This window comes from Suncus etruscus, chromosome 3, assembly GCF_024139225.1.
Source record: "Suncus etruscus isolate mSunEtr1 chromosome 3, mSunEtr1.pri.cur, whole genome shotgun sequence".
Classification (NCBI taxonomy): domain Eukaryota; kingdom Metazoa; phylum Chordata; class Mammalia; order Eulipotyphla; family Soricidae; genus Suncus; species Suncus etruscus.
The window spans coordinates 31,364,577-31,382,004 of NC_064850.1; the positions used below are offsets into that span (position 1 = coordinate 31,364,577).

The 17,428-nt window shown below is 32.9% G+C and overlaps 1 pseudogene; it reads left to right on the plus strand.

Annotated features, from left to right (window-relative positions):
* The first annotated feature begins 3,097 nt into the window (after positions 1–3,097).
* LOC126004155 (tubulin alpha-1B chain-like) lies at positions 3,098–4,450 on the plus strand (annotated as a pseudogene).
* Positions 4,451–17,428: the final 12,978 nt, after the last annotated feature.

A 17,428-nucleotide genomic window follows, 5' to 3' on the forward strand; every position in this document is an offset into this window, starting at 1 on the left:
AGAATAAAGTGGGAAGATATTTTCTTATCATTAAAATTAAAGTTTTACTATTCTTTGTTTTATTTAAAATTAGATGACAGCTGCCGTATAATGGGCTAGACCACAGCAGGTTTCTTCTGTAATAACCTAGTAACGTATATTGAATTCTTGTCTGTATTTTAGGAGAAGGAGGAGGGTGGAGTTCAGCTCCTTTGCACCATGGAGTCATTTACTCGTTCAGGATGGCTTGCTGGAGGATTGTAAAGAATTGCAGGCAGGTACTAGTCCCTTGATGGAACAATTGCTCATACAGAATCTAACTTGTCTCTCTGGCTTCCACAATAATTCTGAAGTGTGCCATTAAAAAGCAGAGGATAAAAAGTTCCTTCCAACAAAAATTTTAAAAAAGTGAAAGAAAAATTGATGCATACTTAATGTAATCTTATTTTTTATATAAAACATCAGTATTTAGTGGCTGAAGCACAGCGTTAGGCCATTTGCCTTGCACACAGTCAACCTGGTTTCAATTCCCAGCATCCCATATGGTCCCCTGAGTCTGCAAGGAGCAACTTCTGAGTGCAAAGCTAGGAGTAACCCCTAAGCACCACAGGGTGAGGAGTAAAAACAGAAAACAAGCAAACAAACAAACAAAAAACATCAGTATTTAAAAACTGTGTCCTAGCTATCTCTTATCATCTTGGTTATAGAATATACATTTCTCTGTAACTACTTTATTAATCAATACTGTGCAATATTGGGCACGTGACTTTACATGTTCACTATTGTAATTTTTCAATCTATAAATCAGGACAAAAAAAGCTAATTTTTTTAAATAAGAACTTAGTTGAGGGGCCAGAGCAGTGGTGCCAGCCGTAGGGCATTTGCCTTGCACATGCTAACTTAGGATGAACAGAGGTTTGATCCCCGGCGTCCCGTATGGTCCCCAAGACAGGAGTGATTTCTGAGCACATAGATAGGAGTAATCCCTGAGCATCACCGGGTGTGGACCAAAAAGCAAGAAAAAAAAAAAAGAAAGAAAGGAAAGAAAGAAATTAGTTGATATATTTTAACTTCTTGATACATATCTGACATGTAGTATGTGATCTGTTAAATACTCTTTGGAGATCCAGAGATTTATAGTGCCAACATAATCTGTTTGTCTTTCACACACTGACCCTGTTTCCATCCTTAGCAGCAGATATGGACCTTGAGCAGGAGTGATCCATGAGCATTAAGCCAGAAGTAAACCTTGAGCATACTCAGGTATGGCCTCTCAAAATAAATACATCAACATATAAATAAAATATTTTGAGAGAAATCCATAAAGCTATTTTGGGAGCATAACAAACATAAAATTTACTGCTCTTTCTTTTACCTCTGGATCCATAATTTAAGAAAAGGTATTTTCACATTGAACTCTTCAACTCAACCTCTGAAATCAAGTGACAATGTACAATCTCTTCACTCTCATTTTATAAAACAAAGACGTTGTTGCTAAAAGTGCATTCAGCGTTTACATAACCATTCATAATATACTGAGAAAATCAGAGGATTCCCTTGTGATGGATGCTCTTGTTCAATTTTTCAGGTATTTTTCTGCTGTTCCATATAATTATTGAAGGGATTCTTAGGTTTTCTATGCACTATCTGATATAATGGATAGAATTATGTTATTCTTAAGCTATAATCAGTGCAGAATTAGTATTATTTATCAAGTATATGTAGTCATTCTCTAAACATATATTCCCTTTTACTTGAAAAAATTTTCTTCTCCAAATCTTGCCTCTCTTCAGGTCAAAGTTTATATGCTACTTCTTTATGAAGAAATGTGCCTGATTCTGAAAGGCAAGACAATATACATTCCTTCAAGTTTTTGATGTCATATTCTCCTGACTTCGAAGAGGAAGCATGTTTGCTAAGCCTCATTTACTCGTTTTTCTACTTCACATCCACTGATAAATCATTTCCTTCCTGAGAACTGAAACTTAGAGCACTGACACAATCCTTACTCACAACAGAAACTTGACAAGCATTGCATGAATCAACAACAAATCGATCTCCCTCAGTTATAGGGAAAAGGAATTTACCCAAAAGCCTCCATTCTTAATATAAGTATATAGACAGCTTCTGATTTCCATTCAGTGTTTCTTACGTTATAGTGCAGTGTGTTCAATGTTCTTTTTGCCTAAACAATATCAGAGAGCAATTTGTTATTATAATCTAATGAGTTATAGCACAAAATACAAGTCTGCTATGTATACTACTTAAATACAAAAACAGCTATAACAAAGAAACAATTGAATATATTTTAAAAACTGAGCAGCAAATATTGCCAGAATTTGAGTCTAGTACTAGAGATACAAATATGAATTTTACCAAGATGTCTTTGAGATATTTGTTGCCACTCATTTAAACCTATATCTAAATAGAATAATTGAAGTTTGGGAAACTATAGTGTAATAGCTATAAAGCATGCTACCTGGAAAACATCTAGACCAAGTTCAAAGCAAAGATTCTATTTGAACTGAACCTTGCAGGAATTTCTAAGTGAAAGGATGATCATAGCTACTGAGAGAGGAAAATGCATAATAAAGACACAAACTATAAAGAAACCTGAAATAATAGATTAAAGATCTTTCACTCACTATTAGGAATTCATTATGTATCAAGTATGAAACCAAGGCATTTAAATATTACCACAAACTTAGTAATTTCATTCTCTTTCAGAAAAATAAATATTGATAGGTAAATCAGAGTTCTCTAGATAATTAAAACCAAATATAAAAATAGAGATAGACAGGGAAAAGAGAGAATAAAAACCAGAATAAGAAAGAGAGAGAAATATAAAAACTAAAGAGCAAAAGGTAAGTAGAAAGACATTTATTTAAAAATTGCAAGGTGGTTAATGGGATCGTAGAAACTAAAACTTCAACATATGCAGGGAAACTAGCAAGTTGTATACATACAATGTAGATTAAAATTGAAGACAACATATAGTAGAAATTTTTATCTCTTTCTTTAAAGTTATTCAATTGACACTTCTCCTGACTTCTTGTCAGTCTGTTAGCGGGAGATAGCCATGCCAACCCCTTGCCTTCTCCGGTTCCAAGAAATCCTACAACTCCTAATCATACGTGAGTGCATCTCTATCCACGTTGGCCAGGCTGATGTCTAGATTGGAAATGCCTGTTGGGATCACTACAGCTTAGAACGTGGCATTGAGCCTGGCGGCCAGATGCTTAGTGACAAGAATATCAGGGGAGGAGACGACTCCTTCAATACCTTCTTCAGTGAAACGGGAGCTGGCAAACATGTGCCCAGGGCTATATTTGTAGACCTGGAACATACAGTCATTGATGAAATTCGTACTAGCACTTACCGCCACCCAGAGCAACTCATCACAGGCAAGGAAGATGCTGCCTACACTATAGACAAGGAGATAATTGACCTTGTCTTGGACCGAATTCATAAACTAGCTGACCAGTGCACAGAGCTTCAGGGCTTCTTGGTGTTCCACAGGTTTGGCGGTAGAACCTGTACTGGGTTTACCTCCCTACTGATGAAAAGTTTCTCTGTTGATTATGGCAAGAATTCTATGCTTGAGTTCTCAGTATACCCAGCCACCCAGGTTTCCACTACTGTGGTTGAGCCCTCCAAATCCATTATCACCACCCACACCACTCTGGAGCACTCTGATTTTGCCTTCATGATGTATAATGAGACCGTCTATGACATATGTTGTAGAAACCTTGATATGGAGCACCCAACCTGCACTCACTTGAACCGCCAATTAGCCAAATTGTGTCCTCCATCACTGCTTCTCTCTGATTTGACGGGGCCCTGAATGTCGACCTGACAGAATTCCAAACCAACCTGGTGCCCTAACCCCAGATTCATTTATTTGTGGCCATATATGCCCCTGTCATCTCTGTTGAGAAAGCCTAACATGAACAGAAAGCTGTACATGTTAGGCTTTCTGTTGCAGAGATCAAAATTGCATGCTCTGAACTAGCCAACCAGATGGTAAAGTGCGACCCTCGCCATGGTAAATACATGGCTTGTTGCCTGTTATACCATGGTGATCTGGTCCCCAAAGATGTCAATGCTGCCATTGCCGCCATCAAGACCAAGAGCAGCATCCAGTTTGTGGATTGGTGCCCAACTGGCTTCAAAGTAGGTATTAATTACCAGCCTCCCACTGTGGTTCCTGATAGGTACCTGGCCAAAGTACAGCTAGCTGTTTGCTTGCTGAGCAACACCACAGCCATTGCTGAGGCCTGGTCTCGCCTGAACCACAAGTTTGATCTGACATATACAAGCTTGCCTTTGTTCACTGGTATGTGAGTTAAGGCATGGAGGAGGGAGAGTTTTCTGAGGCTCTTGAGGGCATAGCTGCACTTGAGAAGGTTTAAGAAGAGTTTGGAGTGGAAAATGCTGAAAGAATAAGGATGAAGAATATGAAGAATATTAATCTACCAATTTTACATTTCTGTTATCTTGGAATTGTCTTTTGTTGTCCAGTGGTTTTATAAAAGTATAATTTTAAGCGTAAAAAGTAAAATAAAATAATTCAATTGATTAAATATCCCCCACTTAGCGTTATGAATTATAGACTCCCTTCAAATTCTACTGATTTAAATATTAAATCCACCAAAAATACTTTCATAGAGGCTTTTATTATAGTGTAGGATCAGATATTGGCTTCTATCACCTAGCCAATTTGCCACATAAAATTAACTGGTTTATATGATCTACAAAGTTTAAATAACTCAAAAAATAGTTTACCAGTATCAGAGAGAGACAGAGACAGAGACAGAGACAGAGAGACAAAGACAGAGACAGAGAACAAAGTGGATAGGGCAATGTATTGCATTTGACCAGTCCAGACTTAATCCCCAACACCCATATGGTTTTCTGAGCCTCTCCATGAGTGATCTCTGAGCACAGATCCTGGAGTAAACCCTAAATACTGCTGGACATGGCCTCCAAAACATTTACATTGTGAATATATATTACAGTTTCAGAACTTAAACTCCTACACACAATGAGATTCAAACCTTTTTATAGTGCCTTGTTCACAGGCACAGGAACAAATTAAGTTTTTGAAAAGAGCTATGTAATATTTAAGCCAAAATATTTAAGGCAAAGCAGAGAGTCAGAAATGGAAAAATTAGTCACAATTGCTAAATTCAACTGGTCAGGCCAAGCACTGGAAGCCAAACAGAAATAGAATTGATGTGGCAACAGGTGTTGAACAAGAAGAGGTTTTTCAATGTTTAATCACCTTCTTGGGTGGTTGAGTGCATGGATGCATTGATGATTTAGCCCAGATTATGGGAAAAGCAGACTAGAAGGCAGCATAGTTGGAACTTGGCCACACAGCAAAAAAATTGCAGTGACTATTCAGTTAGGGAGCTCAAATAAAGGATCATAATGAAATAACTAAGAGATGTGAAAGAAGTAGACTTCAAGTTCACATAGCCGGCACATTGAGAAATATTGACCGCTTTCCAAAATTATATTTAATTAGGTAATTCCACTAGCCATATTCTCAAGATAATCAAGCACATAAAAGAGAAATATACAAAATGCTTAAAGTGAATTAAATTAAAAACTCAAAATAATAAATGAGATATAGTAAGCAATAGCTATAGTGTCACATTATTATATTTATAGATTTGAAATGCAATAAAATGTAAATGAGAAAAATAACCATGATAGAGAATTATTTCATGTTATGAAAAGAAAAAAATTAAATAGCTAAAATACAAAGAATGAGGGGCCGGGCGGTGGCGCTGGAGGTAAGGTGCCTGCCTTACAAGCGCTAGCCAAGGAACGGACAGCGGTTCGATCCCCCGGCGTCCCATATGGTTCCCCCAAGCCAGGGGCGATTTCTGAGCACATAGCCAGGAGTAACCCCTGAGCGTCAAACGGGTGTGGCCCAAAAACCAAGAAAAAAAAATACAAAGAATGAGTATAAGAAAGATAAAAATAACCATTGATCAACAGCCAATAATTTATGCTATTGATATATGTATACTAACTTAACTAGAAACTATTGAAAATAAACCTCAAGATTAATTAGACTTCCCAAAGACATAGATGACAATAACATAGAATTTTTGAGAGCATGAATGACTGTTTTATCGTGATATTTTCACTTCAAAAGTGTCCCTTGTCAGACAAACAGACCAGGTTCAATGGATGAGAAGAGAAGAGGTGGAAAGTTTCAGTTCATTAAGTTTTTCTTCTTTGTTTTAAACTCTATTGAATTGCTCTAAAAGTGCTAGAAAGCATAAGTTATTTTTCTCTAAAATATTTTAGAGATAAGTATTTCACAAAAATAAGTCTATGATCTAGACTACTCCTTCAAAAAGGAGCATCATCAAGTATTCACTTTTGATTTTATTTTCTCAGGAATTTTACCTCACTCTGGTGCCACAATTCCTGTCACAAATTCTAATTGACATAAATCTAACTAGTAATCCTTTGACTTCTAGGTTAGATGTTATATAGGTGAGGGACATGCAAAAGGCAATGAAGTTTTCAATAAAATAGGAAATTTTCAGGTTTTACTGAACTAAGTGATACAGAGAAAAATATTTCATTACATTCTAGTAAGTCAGAGCACAAAATATTAATATGTTGCATATACATCCACATCCAAAGTCAAAGCCATTTGTAAAAGCCCAGGTAAGCAGTTCCATAAAATTTTAGGAAATTGCAATTGCTCATAAATTATAAACACTTTAGCTGTCTGTGTATTTTTATCATCATATAAACAACATGATGAAAGGAATGAGAATGATTATTTTATAAACTATAAAATGGCAGTTGAGTTAGAGAATTTACAAAAAGGATTTTAAATTTCCAAGTTAACCAGTAGGGGACTATTACTGAAATTCGTCAATTATTTATACACTGTTTAAAATTTCATATAAAGACTTAATATTGCTTTCTATTTAAAAAATGTAGTTGTTATGCCTGATATGATTTTAATGGTTACATTGTATCTATAAAATAGCAATGAAACAGTGAATTTTTCCTAATTTTTCAATAAATAATAGTAAATATATACATAATAAATCATAGGAAAATATACATGATATTTGCTGTTCTTAGGCTCAAAGTTTTTGAAACATTGATTAGCAAGTGCTCTTAAAACACTTATATTATGATACAATCTAGGACTTCACTTAAAAATATTAGAAACAATATTAGAATTTGCTATCATGATAGAGCATCTATTCTGACCAAAAGAGAGATTTGGAAAAACAAAAATGGATAAACAGATGACTTTTTGAAAATTACCAGTAAATTAAATATAAATAGAAGACTTGATGAAAGAATAGATGCAAGAATAGATCATTGTAAATTTGATAATAAGTTATATTTAACTAAATTGGTAGTCTTTAAAACGTGTATATTGAAACCCTATTCTACAATGTAACAGTAATATATGGTCAAGGCTTATTTTTCTTTGGTATGGGGAATGGAAGGCATGACAACACCCATTGGTGATCAGAATTTACTCCTGAGTCTGTGTTCAGGAACCAATCCAGGTGAAGCTTAGTATAACATATGGGATACTGGATATCAAACTGAGTCACCTGTATAAAAGGTAAGTGTACTACTTACTATACTATCTTTACATCCACCAGTATATTTAAGTATTTAAGGAAGTAGTAAGATTCAATGAGATCACAAGGGCAGAGATCTATTCTGATAATACATGTAAATTTTAACAAAGAAGACATACTATTACTAGATCTCAGACACTAAACTGTGTCTGTGTCTCTATCTCCTTTCTTCTCCTCCTCCTCAGCTCCTAAATTAAAAACTGCGGGTGGGGAATACTTAACACCAAGAAGATAGCCAATTACAAGTCATGAAAAATACTTTGTCAGAAACCAAGCCAATAAAAGTCTAAGATCTTAGACTTCTCTCTTCAACCTCTGTGAGAAAATTAATGTCCGTATTTAACTTTCCCAGTCTTGTTATTACAACCCAAGCATAAGATATATTGATATTTGGACATATTGATATATGGATAGAAAGAAGGTATTGTGGGGTCTGTGAATGAATCATCTAAATATCTGATTGAATAAGAACAATGTCAAAAGAATTATTTTCTCTTTATTTTATGTATTTTAAGTTATAATCTAAATATTGATTTATTTGGGGGCCAGAGATATTACTATAGGGTGTCACCTTGCAAGTAGCCAACCTAGGACCAACTGTGGTTTGAATCCCGGTATCCCATATGGTCCCCTGTGCCTGCGAGGAACAATTTCTGAGCACAGAGCCAGGAGTAACCTCTGAGTGCTGCAGGGTATGGCCCAAAAACCAAATAAATAAATAAATATTGATTTATCTTGGATTTACAAATATGTAGGAATTATGTATGATTTATAAACCCTAAAAGTGTTTTCTTGAGTTCAGCTCTTTAAAGTCAAGCACTCTTAGGTAGTTTAGCTTTCATATGGGAATGTATTTATGGGAAAATTTGTAAGAATGAACTTACGAAGCATAGTTAAAGGATAGAAACAGAAAATCTGAGAGGTGTACACAAAAAGAAATGGGAAGTTACCCAGAGAATGACAAGCATGTTTGTGTGGCTACATTTCACAAGCATTAGGTCATGAAGCTACACACGTAATAGACATCACATTATGGAGAATGAGTGAGAGAGGAACAACAGCTCACAAAGTAAAAGTTAATAAGCATAAAACTGATCTTCATCTTCACTCAAATAGAAGAAATGCAAATTAATATTACACTGAGACCTCATTTCTTGTGTGTGTCTGATTTGTCAAAACCTAAGATTATATAAAAAAACTTCTGATGAAGTTTTGTGAATTATTACTCCTACACAATGCTGTTAGGAATGCAAATGACCTCCTCCATGGCACATGGTCCTCTGTACAGAGCTAAGAGTGATTCCCAAGTACAGAGCCAGGAGTACACCACAAGCACTCCCAGGTATGGCCAAAAATTAAAGAACAAAAGATTACCAAAGGATAGAAATTTACAGAGAGGAAGTCAAAAATATTTAGCCTTTAAGAGAGCATCCATCTTCTGGTAATATATTACCAAGGTATTATATTAATAAAATTTTAGATTAGATTTAAACAGGGAATTTAAGTAAAACATTGATTGATAAGGAAAAATATTAGAATCAACATAATACCTGTCAGTAAAATACTAACAGAATGAGTATATTTCTATAACAGAACACTATGCAATCATAAAAGTAAATGAGAAATAACTTTATATAAATAGTAAGGAGTAACCACATAAGAATACTAAAAACATGGGTAACAAAGGTTTGTATACAGTGAATTACCATTTAGTTTATATGGACTTGACTATATATAGATGGACATATTGCTAATATTCAATTTAATTAAAGGATACATAAAATATTCAAAATAATTATTATTTATAACATTGTAATTTCTTTACACTGGTAAAGAAATAAAAGGAAACTTAAAGAATCTATGTTATTATTAATGTGATTTTTTCTATTTGTCCTTAGAACACTGGAAATATTTAGTTCATAATATAAATCAATAAAAATGAGATAAAATCTGAAAGAAATTAAATGAAAGAACTGATGATATATAAAGTTATACACCAAAACTACAAAAATGGGATTTGCTCAAAAAACTTTAGAACTGAAGCTTCATTATATTTACTCAAAGGGAAAAAGGCAGTTTAGAACCAAATAAAATAAACAAACTACACACCTCATATCATTTTAATAATCACATAACCATTAAATCAATAGTGAGCTTGTTGTGTAATTCTGAACTATGACTTATATGTACACATATACATATACATATCATGGGCAAGATGTATGTATTTGAACCATTATATTGATGGCTTTTATCATTGTAATTTTTGGCACAAGAAAAAGAACATATGGGAAGACTGATGAGGTTAAGTGTAAACCATATTGTGTTGGAAGTGTTTGTGTTAAATTATTATAAATTTCCCTATTTTAATACTCATTTTATATAACTTTCCATTAAATATACTAATGGGAATCAGCAGGCTAGTAGCATTAAGCACGTCTCTTTTTCTATATTAAAATCTCAAAGAGTTTATCTCATTAAATAAAGATTCAAAGCTCCTTGGCATAATGCCTATATTCAAGTCTCTCATAGAAAGGTACAAACTGTTTCTGATAGCATGGCAAATGACTCAGGAACCAGTTGGAAAAATATCCCCATTAGCCACATATGGGATCATTTGAGCAATCAATAAAGATAATTACTGTGGATTGAAACACATTGAATCACTTTATCTGTTAAATCAGTGAATTTATATGCCTACAAAAAAAAGCATTGTTTAGTTTAAAAACATCTTTTTTCTTTTTGCTTGGAAGACACTATCTCCATCCATCAATTGGACAGTAACTAAATGGAAATATTTGAATATTTATAAATGATGTTTATATAGTTTAAATAGATATATATTTATCATTATAATTATATTTTTGTTAAGTAGGTAATGAATGGTAATGTCTCTTTTTAAAGTTGTTTATGTTATTGATAAAGGAATAGTAGAATAAAAAGAAATGGAAATTTTTTTTACAAATAAATGAAATAGATAAGTATTCTGTTAGCACTAAATTTACTCACCATACTTTATTCTTTCCCAATTTTTTAATCTCTGAGGGATTTATCACTTAGATATTTTTTCATTTCTTGATAGCAATTTCTAAAACAAATCCATGTTCTGTTTATGAGTACTTCTTCACCTGACTTGGCATTTTGGTTGAAAGGTCCCCAAGCATTTTTCAGAAGGCTGGGAGGCACCTGCCAATGTTTCTTGACCAGTTGGGCATGAAATTCAAAGTGAGAGGCCAAGGATGCAAAGTTTCTTTAGCCCTGTGGTGTCTAAATTTACCTGATTCATCCCAGTAGTGTTCAGATGCCCCCAAGTCTATGTCCATTAAAAAATGGGACTGTGGTTCTAGGGATCAAAAATGTTTGGGAGAAATGTAAGGCATGTCCTTGATTTTATTTTTAAGTTATGATACCATTTTACTCATTACAAATTAAGTTATCCTTGATTCATTCCTATCTTTTATTAATGGTTTTTAATAGAGTCACTATGAGAAACACAGTTACAGGTCATGATTTAGTTTCAATCATACAATGTACCATCAATCCATCTCAAAACCTCTGTATATTTCCCACAACCAATGTCCACAGTTTCCCTCCAGCTCAATCACACCCCCAACCTGCCTATAAGGTAGATATATATATACACTCTCTTTATCTCTTTTTCTCTCTGTCTCACTCTGTCATCCTTTTATCATTTCCCTTTAGACTCTGTTATTTGCAATATTGTTACTGAGGCATATCATGCATATGACTTCATCTACTTGTAGCATTCAATTATAGTCCAGAGAGATCATTTACATGTCCCTTCTCTACTCTGACTAAAATTACCAGATATGCATTGTAAGCTTCCAACTATAGACTGGTCCTTCTGGCTTTTGTCTTTATTGATTCAGGATATTATTACCATATTATATTTTATATACCTCACAAATGTGTGCATCCTTATCTTTATTCATATCCTTCTGAATCATTTTGCTTAGTATAATAATCTCTATATCAATCCATTTATAAACAAATTTTATGACAGTTTTTTTTCTAACACTTACATATTATTCCATTGTATCTCTGTACCAAATTTTCTTTAGCCACTCATCTCTTCTCAGGTATTTAGGTTGTTTCCAGGTTCTGGCTATTGTAAATAAAGCTGTGATGAACATAAAAATGCAGAGGGCTTTTCTGCTTTATGTTTTGGGAATCCAAGGGAATATTCCTAAGAGTTGTATTGCTGGACCATATGTAATTATTTTCTAATTTCTATATTTTTAATGAATGTCAATATTATTTTTCATTTTTGAGGAGTACCAACATTGTTTTCCAAAGACATTCCCATCAGCAGTGTATGAGAGACCCTTTCTCTGCATCCATTTCAGCACTGGTTTTCTTGGTTTTTGGAGTTGTATGCCAACCTGTGTGGTGTGAGATGATATGTCATTGTTGTTTTGACTTGCATCTTCCAAATGACTGAAAATATGGTGTATTTCTTTATGTGTCTTTTGACCATCTGTATTTCTTCTTTGAGGAAATGTCTTCATTTCTTCTTCCCATTCTTGGATGAGATTAGATATTTTTTCTTGCCAAGTTATATCAATGCTTTGTATATTTTGATTTATCAGATGGATAGTAGGTGAATAGTTTCTCCCATTCCATGGGCAGTCTTTGTGTATTAGTCACTGTTTCCTTTGAGATGCAGAAGGTTCTTAATTTAATGTAGCCCCACTTTTTATTTTTGCTTCCATTTGCTTTGTCAATGTTATTTTATCCTTGAAGATGCCTTTAGCCTCAATGTCATGGAATTTTCTTATGTATGTTATGTAGCTTATGTACTTATGGTTTTAGGTTTAATAAAAATGTCTATAATCCATTTTAATTGACAAATGTTCACGATATCAAAAAGATGTCTGGTTTCACTTTTTACATGAAGTAGAACATTTTACATGAAGCAGAAAAATCATCCCACACCATTTGTTCAAGAAGCTTCCTTTTTTCTACTTTGTACTTATTTCTACTTTATCAAAGATTAATTGATCAGACATGAGGGTCAGTCTCAAAATATTCAAGTCTATTCCATTGATCTGAGGGTCTGCCTTTATTTTAACACCAGGCTCTTTTTATAGCTACTAATTGTATTACAATTTAAAGTTGTAGTAAGTGATGCCATATTCTTTTTCCCAAATATTGTTTTACATATTCATAGAGCTTTATTGTTTCATATGAATTTCAGAAATGTTTTATCTATTGCTTTTAAAGCTACCATAGGTAATCTTTTAGGGCTTGCATTAAATCTATACAATGCTTTGGTAAGTATTGGCATTTTAATTATGTAATCCTCTGAATCCATGAGCAGGAAGTGTGTTTCCATTTCTATGTGACCTATTTTATTTAATGAAGCAGTGTTTTGTAGCTTTCTTTGTATAGATCTTTTACCTCTTTAGTGAAATTTACTCCATGGTATTTAATTTTGTGAGACTCAATTATGATTGGTATTTTTGAAATATTATTTTCTTCTTTGGTTATTTGTATATAAAATATTGATTTCAGCATATTATTTTTAACCTGCCAATTGACTATATATTTTTTTCTCTAAAAATAATTGGGTGAAATTTTCATGGCAAGGTGTTCATTTGAGATATTTCACTATAACCCACCACTGCTTTTTGGGCTGCAGTGTTGCTTGTGATGAATCTGCTGTAATCTTAAGGAGGCTCTTTATAATTTTTCTATTGATCATGTTGCTTTCAATATTGTATCTATATCTGATATCTGTGATTTTCATCATTGTGACTATGATGTGTCTATGGTGCTTCTCTTTAAATTTCTCTTAGGTGATATTCTTTGAACATCCAAAATGTGGGTGCAAGCATTCTTCAGCTCCGTGAAGTTCTAGGCTATTATATCTTTGACAGTTGTTTCTCCAGTTTTCTTTCTGGCTCTCTGGGACTCCAGTGATTCTTATGTTGTTTCTGTTTAATTTATCCTAAAGATCTATTATCATCTATCTGTCTGTTTATTTTGAGGATGTTTTCCAAATTCTGTTCGCTTATTCTGAGAATTCTTTTTATTTTTTCTGTTCATTTATTGTAAGAAACTCTTCCAAGTTTTTCTGTTGTATAGAGATATGTAGTTCATCTTCCAGTTCACTGGTTCTTTCCTCAGCAGCTGTTACTTTCCTGCTGATGCCTCCCACTGTGCTTTTCATTTTGCCTACCAAGTTTTTCCGTTTTTTTTTTTTTTTCCTATCTAAAGCTTTCTCTTTCAATTCTTGAGTCTAATTGGTTGCCTGTTCCATGGTATTTTTGGAATTCTTTCAGCATCAACATTTATTCTCTCTGTATTATAGAGGCTATACAGGAGTTTGTTACTATTAGGGTTTTTAGAACTAACATCTTCATTAACTAAGTGTGAAAAAGTTCTGCTTTGCTTTTCCATTGTGACCATTACAGTGCAATGGTGATTTGTATGTGTTGTGCTGATGGGGCTCCTTGACTAGAAGAAAAGGACATACCAATCTGAGTTCAAAATGGCTCTTTTCTCAAAAAGCTATTGGACAAGCTGGTGTAAGTATTCACAGATTATACATGTCTTGTTCCCACACTTCTCTCTGGGCACCCTAATCTGCCCATTCATCTTTACAAGAATTATTCATGCAGAAAGGAGTTTCCAAGTTCTTTCAATTTTAATCAACTATTGATTTTAATTTTTAATCAATTTTATTTTATTTAGTCACTATGATTTATAATACTTTTACTGGCAGAGTTCATACATATAAAATTCCAGCAATAACTGACCACCAGTGCTCACTTCCCTTACCATCCCTGAAGCATCAAATTGCATTATTGTCTTTCTTATAGTAAATTAGTATTTAATGTGTTCATGTACTATAATTTCTTTATCCAGTCATCAGTTTTTCAACACTTAAGTTGTTTCCAGATGTTGACTCTTTTGAATAGTTAATGAATTATTGACTAAGAACATAAGAGTTCAAATGTATTTTAAAGTAGGCTTTTAGGAAAACTGGGCTTTGAAGCATGGAAATGTGTTCAGCAGTATCTTTTAAACACATGATCACATTTTTATTTATTTTTTCAGTATAACATTTAAGTCAGCTTTTGGACTATTACTTATTAGAATAATTATAACTCAGTTATTCTTTTGACACTTAAGTGCACAAAGAAAAATTGTAAAGCAAAAAACATTGAGGGTATTTGCCCACTTGAAGCTCACATATTCATAAAAATTACACAAAAGTCTAGGCTACTTTACCCTGTTCATTATAAATTCACTTTCCTGGTTAGTCCATGCAAGGAGAGACCATGTTACCTAAAATAATTTTTTGAAGTAGATGCATGAAAAATATGGCTATGGGTGTTCATATATATGCACAGAATTACAATGTGATTAAACGGAAGACTGGTTAGCTAACTTAGGACAGTAAATAAAGGTTGTCTATCTTTATCTTAAATTTAGGTTTAAAATTATAGAATCCCATTCGCTGTCTACTCAATAATGCTATAATATGAACTTGGAAAACAATCTTAAAAATAGTTATATATTTATTACATTTTTATTCAACATTAAAAATGTCTGGACTTTTAAGATTCTGTATATGAGAACTGCCTAGGGAGAAGTAAACCATACAGAGTTATTTTCTCTGAAGTTACACTTCTGAATTAAGGTTAGGTGTTTTCCTATCTCTAATCATTTACATTAAAGTATGTAGGGAAGCATATCTTCCTTTTAGAGCATTTTTTAATTTTCTACTAAATTACTACTAAAAAATTCTAATATCATTGACTGCTTTTCAATATTCTGCAATGTTTTCTCATGCTTTTAGCATTAAATATAGTCTACAAACCTTTCTGTTCAAGAGTATTATTATGACAAATACACAATTTTACTCAAATAATTTTACCCACTATTAGTTTCATAATTTATATAACTCAGTGGTCGGCAAATTTTTATGAAATTACTAGGAAGTAAAATATTTTAACATTGCAGTGGTACTCAAACATGAACAGAAGCCATAGATATCATGTAGAAGCATAGACCTGTTTGTATTTCAATAAAAAATTTATTTTTAAACATATTTTAGTCCCAATTTCATAGTTTTTTTTAATTTTTGTTGTAGTTTAATCATGAACACCATCAACATCTTCATTTTATTCTTTTCATTTTCACATATCTATATCCTATTCAGAATCTTGGAAAATCTTCTTTGAGAATCTCAGTAAAGTATTGTTCAATGCCCATAACAATGCCTAATAGTACTGCAATTGAATTATATATGATTTTAACTGGTCCTAAATTTTTAAAGATTTGTCTATCCTTTATGGTTTTCTGCTTTTATTTTTTGCTTATCAAACATTTTGGAATAAATGTGTAGATTAAATACAGTGGGGTATAGTACTACCAATGGATATGTCCATGAGCATCCATTCATCATCCTTCTAAAGGATCAATCTTGCCCTACATCTAAGTGATTTTCATGACTGTGATTTCCACTCAAGAATTTAGAAGTATGCTGCTTCTACTTCACCTTGAACAATCAGAATACTTCCTTCTATCAGAGTACAGTGTTTAAATCAATAACTATTTGATCAATTAATGGCAAAGAAGAATTTCAGGGATACTGAATTGGCTACTATTTTTGTCATTTATACTTAATGTTCACATGTGAAAATTTAAACCTAGGTTTTCTGGTTATTATACACTAATTTAGATGCCTGAGAATAAAGTCTGAAAGAACAAGAACAAATTGAATAGAGTCATACATCAACAACCCTTAGACCTTCTATATTAAGAACTAGAAATTTTCAGATTCCCTTCAAACCCTCTCACATGCCCTTTACCAAGTCTATTCTTTTATACAAAGACATAAAATCAAATTTTATTCTAAAGCAATTCATGTTAGTTTTATTTAAGTTAGAGATAAAAATATTCCTTTTTGAGATGTATATTTTAAATATATTTCAGAAATAGTAAAACAATTATTAAAGTGGTAAATGTCTAACATTAAAAAACTATTCTTTTTAAATTGAGATAATCAAAAAATAGAATGTAGTTTGTTACATTCCAACTTTTGTTTAACATTTAATAAAATCAGATAAAACCTTCAGAATTGGGGGTCACTGGAGAAAATGGGATAAATGTCATCTCATTGTTCATTTAAGATATGAATGATAGGGTGACATTTATCTCAAATCAGGTATCAGACAAAAATAAATGGGCAAGGTTTCAAGTTAGTTTTCTTTTTTATGGAGACTATGAGTATTGATTAATATTTTTAAAGAAATCAAAGTTAGAGGGAAGGAAGCCAAGATCTTTAGTAACTAGAACCCAGGCAGGGAAAAAATGCTACTAGATAGAATAGAGCAGCTGCCTCTACTTTCGAGCCACAGATTACATGACAAAATGTTTTTCTCAAGTGCTGTTTTCATCAGGATGAAAAGTGATGTTTGTTCTTTCATTTCAAATTTTTTCATATGTAAAAACTGTTCTCACCATACAAATTTTTATTGACACAGAAGAGCTATTATCAACCTGACCATGAGACAAAAGGCCTATTTAAAACATTACTTATCAACATAAATGATCTTGCATAAATTAGACATTTTTTCTGCATAAAAAGTATAGAGTAATAAACTGATGTTTTTCTAATGCAATGCTCTGTAACTAATGCTTTTTTGAATAATAATTTTGCATTCCCAACCATTTTATAAAGAACTTATAATTTAAATTGATGATTGAAAGATAATGATCAACTGACTTGGTGTGGTTAATGATTTATCAGGGCTAATTAAAAATACTATTCCTAT